This window comes from Curcuma longa, chromosome 18 (genome assembly GCF_044706935.1).
Source record: "Curcuma longa cultivar G26 ecotype Majalengka, Jawa Barat chromosome 18, ITB_CL_G26_1.1, whole genome shotgun sequence".
In the NCBI taxonomy this organism is placed as follows: domain Eukaryota; kingdom Viridiplantae; phylum Streptophyta; class Magnoliopsida; order Zingiberales; family Zingiberaceae; genus Curcuma; species Curcuma longa.
Window position 1 is genome coordinate 179,821 of NC_133878.1, and position 7,119 is coordinate 186,939.

Consider the following 7,119-nt stretch of genomic DNA (forward strand, 5'->3'; position numbering starts at 1 on the left):
GGGCCTTAACACCCCCCTTCAAACTCAAGGTGGAAGTGGAGGTTCTGAAACATTGAGTTTGAGTAAATGAAGCCGATGTTGCTCTCGAGTTTGTGCTTTAGTGAAAAAATCTGCCACTTGTAGTTCTGAGGGCACATACTGAAGAGCAATTGTTTTCTGATGACAATGAGACCGAGTAAAGAAAGCATCAACACCAATATGCTTTGTAAGTTCATGCTTCACGGGATCATTGGCAATCTGTATGGCTCCAGTATTGTCACACAAAAGAGGTGTAGAGGAGCATCACAAGAAATACCAAAATCTGCTAATAACCATCGAAGCCATACAATCTCTAAAGTGGTAGTGGCAAGTGCTCGAAGTTCTGCTTCTGTACTAGAACGAGATACAGCCACCTGCTTCTTAGACTTCCATGTAAGAGGAGAAGAACCAAGAAAAATGCAATAACCTGTGACTGAACGACGATCTGTTGGATCACTTGCCCAGGTGGAGTCTGAGTAAGCATGAAGCTCGGAGATGATCATAACTGGGAGAAGTACCAAAAAGAATTTCACCAGGACATTTTCCAGATAGTTTGGATGAAGGTTGTCTATTTATGAGATAGACAGCAGTAGAAACAGCTTCACCCCAAAAATGAGAAGGCACAAAAGATGAAATCAAAAGTGTGCGGGCAGTCTCTATAATATGACGATGTTTGCGTTCAGCAACACCATTCTGAGCATGAGCGCCAGGACAAGAGAGTTAGTAAGAGTACCCTCAGATGATAAAAATTTACGAAAAGTATCAGACAAATACTCTCCCCCAAAGTCAGAGCGAAAAACTCTAATAGGAGTAGAAAATTGTGTGTGAATCATGCGGACAAAAGACTGATAAATAGAACACAACTGAGAGCGATGTTTCATAAAATAAACCCATGTATATCGAGAATGATCATCAATAAAAATGACATAATATTTGTGACCACCCTTTGTGGGAAAAGGTGCAGGACCCCATACATCAGAATGAATAAGATCAAAATGTCTAGTAGAATGAGAAATACTAGATGAATATGGTAGTTGTATTTGTTTTCCAAGTTTGCAACCCTTACAATGAAAACCAGACTCAATAGTTGTATGACCTAAACAACCTTTATTTATTAATGTGGACAGTCGAGACCCACAAAGATGACCAAGACGATAGTGCCACTGGGCAAAGGAAGAACAAGCAGAACTCGATGTAGCGGATGACACACGAGCAGAAGATTCAATGGAAGAAGGGAGACGCAAAGTATCTAGGATGTAAAGGCTAGGAACACCTTTACGGCGATGGCCAGTCCCAATCACTTTCCCGCTTCGACGGTCCTGAATAAAACAAGATGAGTCATCAAATCCAACAAAACAATTTTGGTCGGTAACTTGACCAACCGAAAGAAGATTCATGGATAACTGAGGTACAAAAGAAACATTGGGTACAGAAAAATAAGGATTGCAAAGGGAACCCTGATGAGTAATTTCTAGAAGATGTACCATCAGCTGTCCGAATAGAAGCTCCATCAGTGATCGGCTTGCAAGCGACCAGTCCGGGACTAATCAGATGTCACATGAAAAGAAGCCCCTGAATCAAGTACCCAAGACGACGAAGGAGCAGTAACAGGAGAAGCGGCAGCAATAGACACTGAACCTCCAGGAGTGGAACTAGTACCACGACCACGAGCACCACGGGCAGCACCACGAGCAGCACGACGTGCACGATAGTCAGCCAACTTCTCTGGATGAAGAGAAAAACAATTCTCTGGAAGATGACCAGGCTTGCCACAATGCTTACAGAGCTCTGAAGAGGAGCTTTTTGGTGCACTGATCCTCTGAGAAGCTGCCAACACACTATGAGAGACAAAAGCAGAAGAAGACATAGACTTGAGACGTGTTTCTTCTGCAAGTAAATCAGACAATGCCTGTGCCATGGTGAGATCAGAAGAATTGTGAAGCAATCGTGTACGAATAGAATCATATTCAGCCCGGACTCCCATGACAAATCTGTAAGTGAAAAATTTTTCAATAAATTTGTGTGTTGGGCAAGGAACAGTTGTACACTCTGGTATCATGGAAATTAGCGATCCCATCAAACGATCAAAAGCAGAGTAGTACTCATCAATGGACATATCATTCTGCATAATTTCATGAGTTTGTTGCATAAGATTATGCAAAAGAGCACCACTATCCTGAACATAACGCTTCTTCAAGTTGTTCCATATGTCCTTAGCTGTTTTGAACTTAGAAAGACTCATAATCATAGATTGTTTAGTACTATTGACCATGGCAGCCATCACTTTTCCATCATTAATATGCCATTCTTTTATTGCAGCAGCATTGCTACCATCATCCTTAAGCACAGGTGGAGATTCAATTAAATGAAAAAGTAAACCATAACCTCTTAATGCAGTCTCTACACAGAAAGCCCACTCTGGATAATTCTGACCATCTAAGATGATATTAATAATTATTGTATTTATTGAAGACATGTTGAGAAGAACCTGGACAGTGGCGGTAAGCAGTAGGAAGTGGCAGCTAACCAAACAGGACAATGGCTCTTGATCGGCTGCAACAGAAACTTGGACGGCAGCAGCTAACCAAACAGGACAATGGCTCTTGATCGGCTGCAACAGAAACTTGGACGGCAGCAGCAAGCTGGACCAGTGGCAGCAAGCTGGACCAGTGGCAGCAAGCAAGGCCGGCAGAGAGCCGGCGGCAGCAACCGGACAGAGCTCAACAGGAAGCTCCGGGCAAACAGAGGGGTTTTTCGGCCAGAGATCAGGGCAAGGAGCAAAAGAACAGCAAAGGTTTGCTCTTCCTCGCGTGAACGAACAGAGATCAGGGCAAGGAGCAAAAGAAGAAGAAGCTGCGACCAGGAGACCTCTGGGTAAGGGATCCGGAGGATTTCTCGAAGCAGAGGAGGGCGGAAGACGACGGCGGAGGGGAAGACGACCGCTCCACGGCCACCTTGGCAGAACCGGCTTCCTCCTCCCTCAGCGCTGCAGAGGAGATCACGGCGGAACTCGAACAAGGGAAAAATCCCGATCGCGCTGGAATGGACGGCAGCGGCTCCTGGTGACGGAGGAAACCAAGGAGGATTGGCGGCGAGACGCGTGCGAACAACCACCAGCGCGTGAGCACGGGAAGAAGACCAGATTCCGGTGGCGATGCTGGAGGACGCTCGTGCTTGGAGGATGACGGAGACGCCGCGCGAGGAGGGCACACGCGCGAGGAGGGCGACTGGCGAGGAAGAAAGGCGCCGCGATGCAGGGAGGACGCGATGCTGCGAACAGGAACAGGACGCACCCGAAGATGCGTGGCAGCGGCAGAAAGAGGAAAGGAAAACCTAAACCCGTCGCTCTGATACCATGTTACGAATACAATGGAATATACAATATCTACAATAGTTGGAGACTATATATAGATAATAAGGCCTAAACCCTAGCCATTAATTGTGATTTGAGGAATCATTAGGTCGTACACCGGGGCACTTAACAAGCCTTGAACCGGGCGAGTCTACTTAAATCATAATTAGTTTCTATGAGGTATAGTTAGCGGTTATTCATTGTTGGAGAGAGGTCCAAAAGATATCCTGTGACAGGGGATAGGATTTTAGTAGCATTTGCGTCTGAGTGACACAGAAAAGCCTTGAACCAGGCTATCTAGAATCACCTTGATCTAACAATGATGACGTAAGAATACCAATGATTTATAGAGGATACCTGACGAGGTCTAATTAGATATATTGGTTAGCGTCCCTACAATTGTACAATTATCATAAGAGGTAGAGGATCCAAGTCAATCAATCAATACTTAGGAGTCCGAAGTCCTAGGATCGCTTCACCATCCATTGTCACAGTCGTTTCCTTTCTTCGAATTTAGGATTAAGTACTCTAGAGTGCTCCCTTCTCCCCCACAACAACTCATGCTCATTTTCTCTCACACCTTTTTGTGCTAAATCTAGTAAGCATTCCACGATCCCTGTGGATCGATATCTTTTATTACTTGACGACACCCGTATACTTGCGGGGGCCTATCAGTTTCTCTCTACATCTATGATTTCTTCTAACTAATGGTTGGAAGTTCTATTTCTTCGAGCTAGGATAGTATCTAACCATGAAATTGTATTATTTTGTTGGCCTCTTAAAGTTTTAGGAGGTCTTGTAAAGCTTTCTATTTAGGTAGTTCTTATAAGATTCATTTTGAAGGTGGAGTATAAGTAAGGAATTAAGGAATATGTTTTAGGCTGTCTTTTGGGGATTATGTTCCTTGTAGATAATTTGCTTAAGTTTTTGGTTAAAGTTTCAATACTATCTTTCCACTCAATAGTTTGTGTTGTCTTTTGAATTTGTGTCTCAAGGTGTATCAGGTTGTTTTCTAATAGAGTTATTTTGCGATGAAGTGATGTTAATAATGCTATAATAGTGTTGTTTTATTGAGTTAATAAATGATCCTTTTTCAGTTAAGTCTACTGTGTAATATCCGTCGTCTTTTTATTTTTGAGTATTGTTGTGTATAATTCAGGGTTTCCTCATAACGTATATTTTCATATTGTATTTTATTCATTTATATTTGATTTCTTCTAGTATTGTGTGTAAAGTTTTTAAGTCATTTTCAACTGGATTTTATTTTTGTTTAATAATTCTTTAACTTGAATAAGTAAGTCTTTGGCCTAAAGTTCAAATTTTCATGTTTATTTTCTTAAGTTTGGATAATATTAGTATGCCCTTTTTCTTAGGAATACTGATTAAATTAAGTTAACTAAATCTTCCATTTAAAGAGTCTTGAGAATCTTTGAGAAAATCAATATTTCTTCTAAGATCCTTTAATTGTTGATTTTGTTGGACTACTATTTGTGTAAGTTGGTTTAGAGCGAAATTGACTTAGTTTTGCTAGAGCTCTAAGGTTTTTCCTAGGTCTATTTATAAGTCTGGGATTGTATTTAAATGTGAAAAACCAGAATGCAGAGAGTGAGGAGGCATTTTTGTTCTTATATAACAATGATGTTTGTAGAAGTTGGTTATGGTGATAGTTCTTGTTGGGTATAGTGTTAAGTCTAAATTGTCTAAATTAGTCATCTAGTTTTATGGTCCTAGGTCTTAAGGCTCTAATACTAAACTTGGTCATTTTTTGAGAAACTTTTCACATAGCTAGCAGGGGATAAGTTGGTTGGATTTGAAAAGATCTTGGTTAAGAAGGCATAGGAATAACTTTATTCCTTTCTTGTTTATCTTCTAGTGAGTCTCACTAGTGAAGAACTAGTTTTGGTACTATACCTCGGCTACCTTCAAGTCTTATGGCGGTTGTTTGCCTTTCGCCTTACCTAGCCAACATAAGTCTTCTTAGACTAATGATTTCTAGTTCTTGATAGTTTCTGTTCATCTCAGAGATTACTTAAATAAGGACTGAGGATAGATACTCAAAAAGCAAGAAAGCCAGAACCTTTCTTCCTTAGCCTAGAAAAAGAGTTCTACTCAGCCATAATTTAAAATACTCTAGTTTTATTAGCAGTACACAAAGTACATACAAGGCTTAGGACTTTACAAACTAGGAAATTAAATTAGGAAATTACAAACTAGGAAATTAAAATAAAAACTTATAGACACTTGCATACACTTCACAAACTTACACACTTAGGTTACAATTTGGGGGATAGATTCCTTTCTATTGGGACCGTTGCGTTTGCTAGAGGGGGTGAATAGCAACTTTCGCTCTTTACCTACAAAAATCGTTAGCGGAAACAAAAGACAAAAGCAAAATGAACCAATGCTAACCCATTCGATTTATTTGGTATCCACCTCTATGAGGTGACTAATCCAAGGATCCACACACACACAGCGACCGTTCCAATATGAAACTTCTCTTTCTCAAAGCACTCTTTGAAGGCGGATAAACCTTTACAAAATAATCTCTTCCTCTTACAAAAATGAGTAGTGAAGGTTTAGAGAAGAGTTTTCAGAGTTTTCAGAGATTGAAGATCGTGCCAAGAAGAAAAAGTGCAAACACTTACGCCTCCAATCTTCAATCTGTGTTTTTATAATTTTCTCGATATCAGTCGACTGACTTAGGGGTCAGTCAACTGATGGGCTTCAACGGCTCTTGTAGATAGCATTTAATTCTTCAGCTGTCAGTCCAACGTTCAGATATCAGTCGACTGAAAACTCCACCAGTCGTCTGGTCAGTGATTTTCACTCGACCAAACTCTCTGTGTGTTTCTGATCAGGACATCAATCGACTGATGGGAATATCAGTCGACTGGTGAAGCTGAAAATTACCTTTCAACTTCCTTCATCCCTTAGCCTTGACTCACGCCTTTAAACATCTTCCACAAGCCTCGTGCCCATCCTTGCACTTGCTTGAGATGTTTCCTTCAACTTCGTCAAGCTAAGTCTTCCTTTGCCAAGAGGCCGCGCCTCCGGGACTTCACCATTTGCCAAGAGGCCGCGCCTCCGGGACTTCACCATTTTCCAAGAGGCTGCGCCTCCGAGGCTTCACCATTTGCCAAGTTTTCATCTGGGCTTTTCTTGTGAACTCAATTCACACATGTTATATCACCAGTATTGCCTAACTTAAACTCACTTTAGCCAAACATTAAAATTCAAAGATGCTTAGGGCAAGACTGCACCAACAATCTTCCCCTTTTTTATGTTTGGCAAAAATTTATTTAAGTTAGGTCTTTAATATGACAGGATATAACATTATCAAAATAAACATAATGATGAAGTATGAATCATAAGACAATAAGCATGAATAAAAGCATAAGAGCATGTAGATTCTAACTTAAAACAAACTCATTTCCCCCCTTTTTGACAGACAACAAAAAGATTATAAATTCAAAGGAGACAGAAACAAACAGGAGATAGGGCAAGATTGAACAAGAGCCTCATGCCTTTGTAATAATAGATTGGTTCATTAAGGGACACACTCCCCCTATAACATGCACCAACAATGTCTTTGTAGAACCTAAAATATAGGTATGATCAATCCTATATGACAAAAATGCTCCTAGAGCATATGTCAAAGAGTAGTAGGACATAAGGTACGCAAATAGTCAAGAAAGGATCAAAATCAGAAGATTTCAGTCCTCATTAGTCGCTGATCTCTGAATCAGTCG